Consider the following 16,112-nt stretch of genomic DNA (forward strand, 5'->3'; position numbering starts at 1 on the left):
CCTTTGTCTCTATCAAACTAAGAAACGACTAAGATAATTATTTTATAAAGATGGAAAGAAAGTATTTTGAATTTCCAGAAGTATACTCAAATTATTTTTTGTTGTTTGATTGTTTAAAATATCTTTATATTGCAGAAATGAAAGAATATTATCTTAACAATACATGTAAATTTTTAAGTTTCAGTTTATTACTATTGAATGCATATTGAATGCATATCATTGGGGTTTGCTGTAGCCACTGCTGGGTTAGACTAGGATAATTCAAATTGATTCAGAAACAGGAAACTGAACAACCAATAGCCAAACTGAATTGATATTCCACATCCATCTGAGGGAATGCAATCATCATGAATCACACAAGTGGGCTTTTCTCACTGCTGCTCCCTTTTGGAATATTAATCCTCCAGAGATCAAACCAACCTTGTTGGGACTTAGGAAATCCATTAAGACCAGAAAGCCTTGGGCAACTGATGTGATTGGATATCCTCCTGCAATAAAACACAGCGATGGCTTATGTGAGTATGGAGCTGTAGTTCCTTGGTGAAGTACAGTGAAACAAAATTACTACTGTTCATTTTATTTATGGCTCTAAACTTTTTATAAAATTAGGAACGTAAATTGCTCGAGATTTAAGTGTTCTATAAGCCAAAATAAATATATTTATTTAAATATATCTCCTGAGCTGAATCAACTACTCAAATTCAATTTTGCTTGATTTGCTAAGCCTAATTAATTTAGCTGCATAGAATAATTTGAATAGGAAAAAAGGGTATGGATAAGAAAAGGACCAAAGCAGAATTAATCTCCCACATCTGCTTTGATATATATCTATATATAAATTAGATATCTCTTGAGTTAACAAAAACAAATGCATGTAATACAACATGAGGACACTGAGTGGCAATAGATAGCCATTTTTGCTACTTTTTCCTATCACTGTTTCTTAAACCAGTTTAAGGATGGGAGGGGGAGTTAGCTTTCTGAGTTCGTGCTGCAAGGTTTTCGATTTAAGGGCTATTCACAGAACTTTTTCAAAAGGGCAGGTAGTTCAGGCTCTATATCAAAGTGGTAGAAATGATACGATAGTTCTCTAACATTAAGGCTCTGAATGATTTTATTGATCAGCGATAACCATCAGTGAATGAATGAATCCTTAGAAATACTCATTTATCATACTTTACTTCTGTGCACTCCATAAATGAATTACATTTTGGTTGCTTAGAAACTGGTTCGCGTTTATGGCTGTATGCAGCATCCCAGGGTCACAATCTTAATTTCCAGCTTTTTTCTCAGTTGATGGCCTTTACTATCAGTTTCTGGCAACAAAAAAAAAAAAAAAAAAGCCCACTGAAGAAAACAGATTTGTTGTTCCATGGCATTTGTTTAACAATTATGGCATTCACTTAACAAACGCTATAAAAAGGATTATAGCAATAGCACTTAGACTTATACACCGCTTTATAGTGCCTTACAGCCCACTCTAAGCGGTTTTATAGAGTCAGCCTCTTGCCCTCAACAACCTGGGTCCTCATTTTACCCACCTCGGAAGGATGGAAGACTGAGTCAACCTTGAGCCTGGTGGGATTTGAACAGCCGATAGTCGGCAGAAGTGGCCTGCAGTACAGCACTCACACTGCACCACCAAGGCTCTAATAATAAAATCGTCACGGTCATATGGTAACCCGCTTAATGGCCACCATGACTTACCACCATAATTCCAGGCTCAATTATTGTCATAAAGCAAGGACTACCTGTATAATGGAGTTGATACTATAGCAGTGGAAGAATTGTGTGTAACTCAATTGCAGAGTTTAGTTGGCTTTTCGGGATTTAGGCTTTATTGCATAATTTTGTGTAATGGACCAGAGACCCTTTCAAAATGATTAAATCTCATGGTATATGGATGGTCTCCTCCAGAAATCACATGCCATAAAGCTACATTGGTGAAATCTTGTGTGATATTTGGTAATCTTGCAGGATTATATCCTTTTTTATTAACTTTACTTTGTGAATTAGGATAGTACCTACCTAAATAAATGGATGTGACACTGGCGCTGGTAGATCTGAGAATTCCTAGAGATGTTGGCTAGAATGGGAAACCAAAACATTTCTGAAAAAATGCAATGGCAAATTATTTCCATTATTGAGAAAACTGCATAAATGCAAGAACTAAGAGTCAAGCACATTGTTAAATTTTGAGTCCAAGTTGCTGAAATTATCTCATCTGTGCACCTGCTAAAAGTTCTCACTTTAATGCGGACAATAACAAGATAAAATTATTCACTTAGCATCACCAAAACCATTTCCCAAATATTGAGAGAAATATTTGTTATCAGTCAGAAATTGGTACAGTGATTTTTGGAGAGAGAGCAAAAAGAATTCTTAGCACTTACTCCACTGCTTTATCACTGTACCAGAAAAAACTTGGCATTCACAATATAATTTTCGGTTGTTGCATATTGAAAGCACTGGAGCTGGGACAAAAAGCAGCAATGGGAGTGTTCTTATCTCATTTAGAACAGTATTTCTCAACCTTTAGAACATTATGATACATGGATCTCAAATTCCAGAATTCCCCAGGCAGCAAGGTTGAGAAACACCAACATCGATTAAGTTTGGCTTGTACTGTATTGTCCTATTACCTTCTTTACTATGTTCATACTAGTGCAATAATATTCAAATGTTATTTTATCTGTATAAGAGTTTAATATGCTCATTTAAAAACCCACTTTTTAAAAATATATATAAAGGTATTTAAAATATCATTGGAGATTACATTTTCTTCTTCCCTAATTTTATTCATCCTTATGGAAAAAATACTGTAACAGAAAGTATAGTTAGCAATTTGGAAGGAGAAAGATTTTTACTGTTATTCAAAGTGGACCCTACTCTTGTTCTGCACTCACTCACCAACAAAATTTTCACACAGAACAGGCATAAATGTTGCCCCACATTGGTGGCAACAATTCACTGTTTTCTCCTGAACCTCTTCTAATACTGTTGCTGTTATCATTGCCATCAACAAAATACCTTGTTAATAAGCAAGTAGGAACTTACCTCCCTCAGAAGCTGGTATGGGAGCTGTTCCTTAATCTAGAAAAATGGGTGGTAACAGAAAGAACATGTTATACAACTGTTGTGATTCCGGCATCTGCTACAGGTTTTTGAATGACAGCTCCAGCGAGGAGGACTTATATGAATCAGCAAGTTCTAACGATGAGGAGGAGATGAATGCATTTGATTTGCAAGATCGGCTTGAACCTTCAAACTCCTCCACCCTTCAATTGGGTGGTCAGCCGGGAGCGGGTGATAATGAGGAACAAATGTTATCTTCAGGTGAAGAAGATGATAATTTGGATGATTGCTGGGTAGATGTCAGGACAAGGCGTCTCCTGACAAGGAGGAACCAACGAGGATACAGTAGGAGAGCAGACCAGCAATTAGACTAATTAGTTACTCTATAAAGGGAGAGATATGACTTTGCACTTTGTCCGGAACAAAGTGTCTATTTACAAGAGAGAACTGAAGAGCACAGTTTGGAGGATTTTGATCTGAAATATCTTGTTGGGATTTGGATTTAATTCGTTGGAACTTCTACTTATTGGAATTATTTTGTGAAGGATTTTGATCTGAAGAATCTTGTTGAGTCTTGGATTTAGTTCGTTGGAACTTTTACTTATTGGAGCTATCTGTGAAAATTCCTGTTTGCTGCCTTTCTTTACAAGGACTGTTGCTTTCAGCCTTATCTGTTTACTTTAAAAGGTGGGACATAACATTTTCCTGTTTGCTGCCTTTCTTTACAAGGACTGCTGCTTTCAGCCTTAACTGTTTATTTTAGAAGGTGGGACATAACATTTTTGTTCCGGACCTAACAGACCATCTTTGCAACGATGGATTCAACTCAAATGCAACAATTGGTGGAGCAGCAACAGATGCAAATAAATCAATTACTCCAGAGCAACGTATCCCTTCAAAATCAGGTAACACAATTATTATCGTTCGTTGCCAATTCTCAAACTGTTTCAGCTGCAGCTGGAGTTCCCCCTGCACCCCCTGTGAGAAAAATTCCGATAGCTATGCCAGATAAATTTTCTGGGCAAACGGACATGTTTTCAACATTTTTGGGTCAGTGCCAATTGTATTTTCTGTGAGGCCGGAGGATTTTCCAACCGATCGAGTTAAAATTGGCTTTATTATTAGTTTGTTAACCGGGCAGGCTGCCAAATGGGCTACTCCTTATTAGTACAAGATAGTCCATTACTGGACGATTTCAGGGGTTTATTCAACAGATGAGCGTTATGTTTGAGAATCCAATTAAATCTCAAACTGTGGACAGAAAATTGAGGGATATTATTCAAGGTAAACACTCATTGCAAGAATACGTTGCAGAATTTCGCTTGTTGTGTATGGACTCCACCTGGAATGAACCAGCTCACATGGCAGCATTCCAAGAGGGTTTGTCCGACATTATCAAGGATGAACTAATTCATGCAGAGCGTGCTTCAACTTTGGACACATTGATTACTCAATGCTTACGTGTTGAAGCTCGCCTACAACATCGTGGGTGTAAACGGACCGTTGCAGAGCCACCTGTGTTTCCTCGTTCACGCACCCGTCTATGAGGGTTTTCCAATCCAGAATTCCAGCAGAGGAGCCGATGGAGATAGGCGCCTCCGCCCTCGTTTAACAGTTCAGGAGCGATCGAGAAGATTTCAGGAAGGTTTGTGCCTTTATTGCGGGGTTCGGGACATTTTGCAAATTCCTGCACTCGGAAGGGGACTCGTGGACCTGTATCAAAACCCATTGCTGGTCCGTCGGGAAGCGGGGTAGGCCCGACCTCAGGGAAACCCTAGGTCGGGCACAGTATTCACTTTCATCTCAAATTGCTGAAGTTAATTCTGGCCCTCCTCGACATTTACTTTTGGACACTCGCATATTCTTGCAATCTCGGAAGGAGGGAATCCCTGCCGTGGCACTGGTGGATTCAGGGGCTACGACTAGCTTTATGGATTATGATTTTGTAAAACATTTCAAAGTTCCTTTAGTGCCTGTGAATCCCCCATGCAGGTGGAAACCGTAGATGGGCGCGAACTCAAGTCGGGACCTATTCGCTTGCCACCCAACCACTGCGTATGCGTGTTGGGGATCACGAGGAGCGATAAGTTTTTATATCACTTGAACCTCCATCTTCCTTTGGTGCTCGGAGTATCCTGGCTGCGTCTACCACGATCCGTTGGTGGCTTGGGCGCAGAACGCTGTTTCTTTTCCAAGCTTGCAATGTGTGGACCACCTGAGACATGTCTGCGCAGGCCAACATATTGTCGCTTCTGCTGCCTCGATTCCTTCAGAGCTGTCGGTTCCCGATGTTTTCAGTGAACAGGAGGCAGATCAATTACCACCACATCGTGTTTATGACTGTCCCGTGGATTTGATACCGGACGCTCCATTACCAAAGGGAGGTTGTATTCTTTGTCTGAGCCTGAACTAGTTGCACTTGAGAATTTTTGAATAAAAATCTAGCTCGGGGATTTATTCGGCCTTCGTCATCCCCTCTTTCAGCACCCGTTCTCTTTGTGAAGAAGTCGGGAGAACTTCGTCTTTGTTGTGACTATAGGCGCTAAATGCTATCACTGTGAGAAATAGCTATCCTTTACCGCTCATCTCCGAATTGTTGGAGCGGTTACGGAAGCTACAATTTTCCACGAAACTTGACTTACGTGGAGCTTACAATTTGGTTCGGATGCGTAAGGGAGATGAGTGGAAGACGGCTTTGGCACTCGTTATGGTCATTTCGAGTACACCGTTATGCCATTTGGTTTGACCAACGCTCCTGCTGTATTTCAACATTTAATGAGCGATATCTTTCGAGACATGTTGGATAAGTTTGTTGTCATATATTTGGACGACATTTGATTTATTCAAAATCTAAAGAGCAACATCTTCAGCAGGTGCGTCAAGTGCTTCAGCGTCTTCGGGAACATAAACTTTATGCTAAATTAGAAAAATGTTTCTTTTTCAGTCATCTATCGAATTCTTGGGACACATTATTTCTCCTGTGGGCATTGCTATGGACCCCAAAAAGGTTGAGGCGTTGTGTAGTTGGGAAGCTCCTCGTCGGGTTAAAGATGTGCAACGACTTTTAGGATTTGCCAACTATTATCGGACTTTCATTCCAGGTTTTGCGAAGATAATGGATCCCATAACCCAACTTCTTTGTAAGAAGGTTCCATTTGTGTGGGGGCCTCCACAACAACAGGCTTTTGACACTTTGAAAAAGCATTTATAACTGAACCCATATTGAAGCATCCTGATCCGGATCGCCCATTTGTGGTCGAGACAGATGCTTCTAATGTCGCTATCGGAGCAGTGCTGTTACAAGCTTCGGAGGATGGCGCTCTTTTGTTTCCTTGCGCTTATTATTCTAGGAAGCTTACAGCTTGGAGCACGCAACTATACAATTTGGGAAAAAGAGTTGTTAGCTATTAAGGTTGCTTTTGAGACTTGGAGACATCATTTGGAGGGAGCTCGACACAAGGTGGAGGTTCGGACAGATCATAGGAACCTGGAACATTTGACCACGGCTAGGAAATTGAATCAAAGGCAGATTCGTTGGTCGTTATTTTTGCCAGATTTAATTTCTCGGTTACTTACGTTCCAAGTGGTCAGAACCGGAGGGCGGATGCATTATCTCGGAAACCGGAGTATACTTATGCGAAGATCCTCTTCCTTTACGGACAGTGTTACCACCGGAATCTCTAGCCGTACTGCAGGAACCGGTAGATTTACGGGCCCAACTACGAGAGGCGCAACGTTTGGATGTGTGGACGCAGCAGAGACGGGAGGACATTGGCCCAACTTCTCCATGGTCTTTTGAAGACGATCTGCTTCGATATCGGGGTTTATTATATGTGCCTACCAGACCGTTGAGGGCTCTCATCATGACACAATGTCATGATAACCCAGCCGCTGGTCATTTTGGATTACACAAGACCTTGCATTTGGTCACTCGGACTTTTTGGTGGCCTCGAGTTCGTCATGATGTGTCTTCTTACGTCGCTTCTTGCGTTCAATGTAGGCAAGCGAAAGCAGCATCCGGTGCACCTCCTGGACTTTTGCAACCCTTGCCGACTCCAAGTAGACCATGGGAGCGATCTCTATGGACTTTCTGACACATTTACCGTCTTCATCGGGGTTCACAACAGTGCTTGTGGTAGTGGATATGTTGACTAAAATGGCCCATTTCATTCCCTGTCGGAAATTACCATCGTCCCGCACTGGCTCAGTTATTTTTGCAACATATCTTCCGTCTACATGGACTGCCTGATAGAGTGGTTTCTGATCGTGGGGTCCAGTTTACGGCAGAATTTTGGAAACAGTTAATGGCGGCTTTGCAAGTGAAAGTATGTTTAGCGTCAGCGCACCATCCGGAAACTGATGGCGGGACGGAGAAGGTGATTGGGATTCTTACTCAATATTTGAGATGTTTTGTTAATTTGCGACAAAGCGATTGGGTGAAATACCTCCCGTTAGCAGAATTCGCGTTTAACAACTCTCGCAGCATACCTCCACCCGTGTCACGCCATTTTTGCAAATATGGGTTATCATCCGCGTTTCTTCCCATTAACTATGATGGATTCCCGGTTCCTGAGACCCGAGAGTTTTTGGAAGAACTACACGCAGTTCGCCGTCTACTGATACAACAATTGAACAAGGCAAAAGAAGATTATAAGCGGTTTGCAGATCGGTCCCGTCGAGATACACCTCCGTTAGTTGTGGGTGATAAAGTGTGGCTATCTACAAAACATCTGAAGGTCGATCGCCCTATTAGAAAACTTGATCATCGGTTTATTGGTCCGTTCCCGATTGAGGCAGTTATTAATCCCGTGGCATACCGCCTCACTTTGCCACGATCCATGCGTATTCACCCCGTCTTTCATCGATCTCTTTTGATTCCTGATTCTTCTGTTTGTCGATTACGTGATTCTGCTGAACCGGGTCCGTTATCATTGCCTTCTGAGGAGCCTGCTGTTGGCGATACGGTGGTCGACGTCCTTGATTCCCGTTGGCTCAAAGGTCACTTCCAGTATTTGGTCAGGAGGAGGGTAGATGACTCGGAGGTTTGTTCCTGGACGGATGCGTCTACACTTCATGCTTCGGATCTGCTTCGAGACTTTCATGCACGCTTCCCTTGAAACCGCATCCGGATCGCCAGACCCGGGGGAAGGGCCCTGCGGTGAGGATAGTGTTGTGATTCCGGCATCTGCTACAGGTTTTTTGAATGACAGCTCCAGCGAGGAGGACTTATATGAATCAGCAAGTTCTAACGATGAGGAGGAGATGAATGCATTTGATTTGCAAGATCGGCTTGAACCTTCAAACTCCTCCACCCTTCAATTAGGTGGTCAGCCGGGAACGGTGATAATGAGGAACAAATGTTATCTTCAGGTGAAGAAGATGATAATTTGGATGATTGCTGGGTAGATGTCAGGACAAGACGTCTCCTGACAAGGAGGAACCAACGAGGATACAGTAGGAGAGCAGACCAGCAATTAGACTAATTAGTTACTCTATAAAGGGAGAGATATGACTTTGCACTTTGTCCGGAACAAAGTGTCTATTTGCAAGAGAGAACTGAAGAGCACAGTTTGGAGGATTTTGATCTGAAATATCTTGTTGGGATTTGGATTTAATTCGTTGGAACTTCTACTTATTGGAATTATTTTGTGAAGGATTTTGATCTGAAGAATCTTGTTGAGTCTTGGATTTAGTTCGTTGGAACTTTTACTTATTGGAGCTATCTGTGAAAATTCCTGTTTGCTGCCTTTCTTTACAAGGACTGTTGCTTTCAGCCTTATCTGTTTACTTTAAAAGGTGGGACATAACATTTTCCTGTTTGCTGCCTTTCTTTACAAGGACTGCTGCTTTCAGCCTTAACTGTTTATTTTAGAAGGTGGGACATAACATACAACCATAACCATTCTCTGTATCAACCTTGCATGCATTTTGTGGAGATTGTGTGATTCTGCTGTGACTTTTAATTTTCAGACACTGTCATTATTTTGTTTGCTAAAGGCATTATGTCTTCCACTGACATTTATGAATTAGTTATTGTCAGCTTTGTGAGACAGCGCAGACAAGAAACACGCCCAGAAGTACTACTTTATTTTAAGTTACATTAACAGAATCTTACAGGTCTGAATCAGTGGTGGTATTCTACCGATTCAGCCCAGTTCGACTGAACCGGTAGTTCCAACGACAATCTGTGAGTGAGCCAGTTTGCTCCAATGATCAGCTGCTGGGCCCTCTCATCCACCCCAGCTCTATACTGACCTGAAGACACAGGGAGAGTGCAGGATTGCAGGTTAGTAGGAAACCCTCTGTGCACGTGCAAAGCGCGCCCACCAAGCCACGCCCACAGAACCAGTGGTGAAAAAAATTGAAACCCACCACTGGTCTGAATATACGTCTCTCCCCCCTCGCCTTTACAATCTAAGAAACTAGGGAGGGTCCCTTCTGAGATGCCTACCCTGCCTTTATTGCTCCTGCAGACACAATTTTCCCAAAGGTGTTTTTTTTTTTTTTTTTCAAGAGGCAACTGGACTTTTTGGTCTTTCCCTGAAGATGTCTTGTCTCTCATCTCAGCTGAAGAAGCTTCTTGGATGAGAGGCAATGTTTTCAGGGAAAGACCAGAAAGTCCAGTTGCTTTTTGAAAAAAAGCACCTTTGGGACAACCATGACCTGGATGACCATAGATATTTTGCAGATACAATTGCTTCTTATCGGACCATTCTCTAATCTGTGGCTCTTCTTCATGTCTCCTTCTTCTTTAATAGCATTTCTAGGTGAAAAGGATACAAGTCCACTCTTGACATCAAAATCATAACCGGATTTTATGGAATATTTGCATTAGATACTTATAAAACCACTTATCAAATATCTAGTTGATAAGATTGTATCTGTTAGTCCACAGCCCACCTTAACAATCGTGGATCTAACAGCTTTTTAGTTCTGCTATGGTACAAAAGCACGGATGTGAGGCAAGGATCATCTTCATATCATATGTTTACATGAGAGCCATATGAAACCTGTTAAATCACAGATTGTATTTGCATACAATAAGCCACCGCTGTCAAAATATGTTCAAAATATGGATGTGAGGTTTGATCCTCTTAATTTCACAGGTTTTTTTTTCATAGGATTCCCATCCAATCATCAGATCATAGCAATTCTGTCTGCATTCCATTGCAACCTAATTTTTTGGTCCCAGCAGGATGCAAAAATGGGGCTCCAAGCTTGATTTTACATAGTTTTTAGTTTTATACATGAATATACTGCCAAGTCACTGAATACATTTGGGTCTAATGAACCATTGCAGTTTTTGACCCTATTGTGATGCATAAGCTTAGATCCAAAGCATTAATCTATATAATTTTTACTCAAAATCCAGCTGAGATCATTGTCAAAACATAAGATTCTAATCTTTTGCCTATAACCAGCCATCAAAATCAGAAGATTTCTGTAGCAAGATCTGGAGATTTCTGACTTTAATATAGTGCAAATAACATGGGTAGACCATAGGGATATGGGCCTCACATCCATGTATTTTTGAAACTCAAAAAACTAGATTACCATGTGCTGACGGATAAAATAGGTGATTTATGATTTCCTCTGAATTTCATGCCGTGATTTCTACATCACCACATTTTTGCTTCCAAGAATTGTGTTGGCTTACTCCAAGATGATAAATTCTAAATGTGAATTGTACAGGATTTACATTTCCAAAATCCTTTGGAACTATGATTATCATTGCTTGTTTACATATACAGTATGTATAATTTTGTTGTGATTTCATATGCATCCCACATAAAGTAAATCAAGAGGATCTAACCCCAGATCCACATTTTTTTTTGCATCATGGTAGATCCAAAAACAGAACTATAACTATGTTGACAATTGTTACAACATAACTGTCAAATCGCTAAATGTCTATGGAGATTCTCAGTCATCCAGATCATGATTGTCCCAAAGGTGCTTTCTTCAAAAGGCAACTAGACTTTCTTTGTTTTTTTTTCCTTTGAAGACATTTAGCTTCTCATCCAAGAAGCTGAAGAAGGTTCTTGGATGAGAAGCAAAACATCTTCATAGAAAAACCAGAAAGTCAATTGCCTCTTTAAAAAGCACCTTTGAGATAACTAAGATACATACATACATACATACATACATACATACATACATACATACATACATACGCCAAGTGACTTCTACATCACCACATTTTTGCTTCCAAGAATTGTGTTGTGTGGATAGATAGGTAGGTAGGTAGATATACTCCATGGTGTCTGACACGATCTATTATTTCATGGTGGTTTCTGGTGATCCCATATCATAACATAAAATCAAGAGGAGCCAAGTTTGGGTGGGGGGGATTGTTTCCACTCTCCTTCTTGTACAGACCTACTTATAACTTAACTTACCTCAGCCTTAAGCCTTTCCTCCCACCCCTCGCCATTACCAGCGATTTTGTCTTTTCACAACAGAGGCCATACCTCACAACTCCCGAAGTCGCCTATCGATGTAAACTTAGCCCACGATCGCTTCTCAGCCTCCCAGGCTTAAACAAAAACCTGATTAACAAAATCTGCGATCTCAAGTCAGAATGTTCCCCCGGCTGTTCTGGGAAAAGGAACATGGTCTCGTTTAATTTTGCCTGGAGGCGGCTCTGTACAACCGAAAGCACTGCTGCTTTTTTTTTCTTTTCTTTTTTAAAAGAAAAATTAGGAAAGCCGGTCAATAACGATGCGGGATGCGCGCGCAGGCTTTGCGTTGCATCTCGGCTGGCGGCTCCACAGACAGCCTCCAGTTTGCGCACCACCTCCCTCGCTCCTCCCCTGGGAGCAAAATGATCCGTTATTTCTGCTGCTGCTGCTGCTGGGGCTGCAAGCTCAGAAGCCGACTGAGCTGCGGAACAGCGCCTCCCACCGGTCGGCGGCGCAACACAAGGCGCGGCCAACGCCCAGCGAAGCGTCAAAGGGGGAGAATGCGCCCGGCGGGTTCCTTTCCTTGCTCTTCCCACCCTTAGCTTTCCTCTGAAAGCCTGAGGGAAACGGATTGTGCTTTCTGTCATCGACCTGCTGGAGGAAGATCTGGAAGCGTGTCTTGTCATCCCCCTCCCCTCTTTCAGATCTCATTCTCTGTTTTCTAGGGCTGCCTTTGCCTTTATAGTTCGACACCACCAATGAGACCCTTCGATTTATGGCTGTGGAGATTCTCAGTCATCCAGGTCGTGGTTGTCCCAAAGGTGCTTTTTTTCAAGAGGCATCTATCTGGACTCTCTAGTTTTTTGTTTTTTTTTAAGAAGACGTTTCACTTCCCTTCTAAGAAGCTTCTTCAGCTCTGACTGGATGGTGGGGAATGGAAGGCTCTATATTCCTTGCAGACGGCTAATCATTTGCATTTTTTTTAGAGAGTTCTTGAGGCCACTTGGAGGTTTACCTATGTCCTCAGCATCACCTGAGTAGTGAGTGCCTGCATCTCAAACTGAAGCTTAAATGGTTCCTGTAGTCTGCAGTTTTTCTGGAAATCCGTCCACGCCCCCCCCCCCCCCCGCACCATTCAAAGGGTGTTCATCCCAAAGGGCAGAGCTAAACGTTTATGGAGATTCTCAGTCATGCAGGGGATGGCTGTCCCAAAGGTGTTTTTTCTATTTCCCCACCATCCAGTCAGAGCTGAAGAAGCTTCTTGGGTGAGAAGCGAAACGTCTTCAAAGCAAAACATGAAAGTCCAAATGCCTTTTGAAAAAGCCACCTTTGGGATTTGGGTTTATGGGACTTGGTGTTATTTTAACTCACATGTAGTGAGAAAGAGATTCTTCCTCAATTTATATTCCCCAACCCACCTCAGTTCCTCCTTCCCCTCCTCACTGCTTTGGCTTTTGGGGTAGAGTTAAAGGGGCCAGACTAGAAACTAGTTATAGTCCCACCTTAACCAGCTGGGTGACCTTGGGCCAGTCTCTCTCAGGTTTAAAGGCACTAGACTAGAAGAAAGAAAAGTCTACACTTTTTAAAGAAACTTAACTATCATGAAGATCAGATGGGGAATAGTCAACTTCTGCTTTGCTCCCTCTGACATTTCTGACATAATAGGATCTTATTTGAAAGACACAGAAATCTAGGTGTGAGGTCTCAAATCCCAGGGTCTATATCTAAGCATCCATTGGTATTAATGGCAAAACTTTTTTCTTAATTATTGTGTTTTCAAGAAGGTTGCAGCACGGGAGAGAATCATAAAATTGTAGGGTTGGGAGGGACCTTGGAGGTCTTCTGGTCCTACCTCATGACAGGATAACTTATAACACCCTGGGCAAATGGTTGTCCAGTCTTTTCTCACTAATCATTACTCACACATGCGGTACATTCCCCTTCCCGAAATCCTCACCCAGCCCATGGAAGTTAAGGGGGGATTGTCCACTGAAGTATATTGTATCACATGTTTTTAAAACACGTATGTGTATTTTAAGAGGCCAGATGGAGAAGAATTGATGAATACAGGTAGTCCTCAACTTATGACCACAATCGAGCCCAACATTTCAGTTGCTAAGTGAGACATTGGTTAAGTGAGTTTTGCCCCACTTGACAACCTTTCTTGCCACATTTGTTAAGTGAGACACTGGAGTTAAGTTAGCAAAGCAGTTGTTAAGTGAATCTTGCTTGCCCACTATCAGAAGGTCGTAAAAGGTGACATGACCTCAAGAACACTGTAATCTTCATGCATCAGTTGCCAACTGTCCACATTTTGAACACATGACCACAGGGATGCTACAATGGTCATGTGAAAACTAACATGAAATTTCAGTGCTGTTGTAACTGAATAGTCACTAAAAAAAACTATTGTAAGTCAAGGACTATTTGTATCTTCCCTATCTTAGCATCGCTTATCTAGAATGTAAAGGGAGGGTGTGGTGTGCTGGAGAATCTTCCATTGGTACTAATAGGTTGCCTACTAATACAAGAAACCTCCCAGAGATCTTGTAGCTAAAGTCTAATACTTCGTCCCGTTATGACAACCAATTTTGTGCCAGGCAGTCATCTGGCAAATATGCTTGGAAAACTTTCACACGTCACATATTGTATTGAAGTGGTCTAACTAACCAACTGATTCATGACCGAATCCACCTAGAGCTCTCACTTCAAGCCCAAATGACCAGACTCAAATTATCACATTTTGGAAATGTTCTGTGTCCAGCTATTTTGAGAAGTCCATGGGAAAGATGGAAGGAGAAGGAAAAAGAAGATGACCAGCAGCAAAGTGTAGCAGTGAATGCACCTGAAGATTGAGGATCTCCAGGTCATTTTAAAGAAGGGCTATTTATATGGTCTTTAAGATGGACACTGACTTAATGGCGCCTAATTTTAAAAAATCAATTTGTCCAAGATTGTAGGTACTGTGTTTCTATCATAACTGCCTCTCTTTAAAGCTCCTTTTGCCCCTAGAGTGAAAACATCGCAAATACTGTTCTGCTCAGCAAAAAAAAAGGCAGTTTGTGCATGCTCAGGGACAATGCTTGACATGCAGTGCTGAATTATACCTCCAGCAACTCCAGCCCAGTGTAGACATACTGGAAAGCCTGAAGGTTTTCAATAGTCATCCATATATTACAATGAATGCATGCAGATAGCACTAATAAGAGACTATGCTACATTATTATACTCTCTTCAAATGTTTAAATTTCACCCAACAGAATTTCTGAAGATTTTGATAATTATACATTGTGATACGTAAAATAAAGGATTCCTTTAAAAACACGTACTCCATATTTATGGAATAAATGTTTGTTCATGGATCTCTTGTCAGTTTGGTTTATTGATGTTTATCACACAGATGCAGCTTCAAAAGCTGCATATATAATTATATTAATTCCATTTGGTTTTGCCCACATTGCACTTTTTTTGTTCTGGTTAGGAATATCTCAAAATATTTTTATAGCATGGCATGGGTATTACAAAAATCTATTTCACCATGCAGATGTTTTATAGCACTTTTCATCCCAAACACCAACAGTCTGCTAAACAAATAATTCCCTCAACACTGTCCAACTATTTACAAAGTCTGCACTACTGTTACATCTTCTCAACACTCCTTATCGGCTGTCCCCTCCTACCTGTGACTGTATGACTATAACTGGGTCGCTTGTATCCTTACGATTTATATTGACTGTTTCCTAGTATGATTTGATTACTTGTTGTACCCTATGACTTATTGTACCCTATTAAGTGTTGCACCTTATGATTCTTGATGAATGTATCTTTTGTTTTATGTATACTGAGAGCATTTGCACCAAGACAAATTCCTTGTGTGTCCAATCACACTTGGCCAATAAAGAATTCTAATTCTTCTTCTAATTCTAATCTCCAATGGCATGCCAGCCTTGGTCTCCATAATTACTCCACCCCAGTTTGAAAGCAGTTCTGATTAACTACTTTGCAAAACACATTTGTTTTCTTATTGATGAAACTTGTGTTTTTAGAATATATTTATCTTTGTATTTTGTAAGCTGGCCGGAGTGTGTTACACTCGGGTGGCCTAAACATTTTTAATATAAATAAACTATAACAACATTCTTGAATTTCCAAGCCCCAGAACTTAGAAATTATGGAGATTTTGGAAATCTAGTTCTATGGCACTTTCCACCAATGGCCAGCCTTAAACACTTTCAGTAAACAGACTCTAGAAAGAGTGCAGAGAAGAGCAATGAAGATTAATAGGGGACTGAAGGCTAAAGCTTATGATGAAGAGTGCAGGAACTGGCACTGGGTATGTCTAGTCTAACAAAGAGAAGGCCTAGAGGTGGTATGATAGCATCTGTGGCAACTACTGAGGGCTGCCACAGAGTAGAGGAGGTTGACTTAGTCTCAAAAGTACCTGAGAGCAAAGAAGTTACAACAGCATTGAAAAAAGTTACTTATGACCATTTTTCATACTTATGACCATTGCAGCATTCCCATGGTCACATGATTTACATTTGGATGCTTGACAACTGATTCACATTTATGACTGTTGCAGTGTCACGTGACCACCTTCTGCAAGCTTCTGACAAGCAAAGACAATGGGGAAAC

The 16,112-nt window shown here is 41.2% G+C and overlaps 1 long non-coding RNA gene across 1 annotated transcript; it reads right to left on the reverse strand.

The window, feature by feature from the left end:
* Nucleotides 1-220: 220 nt before the first annotated feature.
* Nucleotides 221-11,702, reverse strand: LOC148133147 (uncharacterized). The gene is made up of 4 exons (XR_015747142.1): nt 11,547-11,702; nt 3,058-3,093; nt 2,029-2,086; nt 221-488 (listed from the first exon to the last, which is right to left on the reverse strand). It is a non-coding gene; the product is annotated as an uncharacterized LOC148133147 (long non-coding RNA).
* Between the last annotated feature and the right edge of the window lie 4,410 nt (nt 11,703-16,112).

The sequence above is a fragment of the Notechis scutatus genome, chromosome 1 (assembly GCF_049901735.1).
Source record: "Notechis scutatus isolate UNSWTSFEM ecotype Mainland chromosome 1, rNotScu1.2, whole genome shotgun sequence".
NCBI lineage: Eukaryota > Metazoa > Chordata > Lepidosauria > Squamata > Elapidae > Notechis > Notechis scutatus.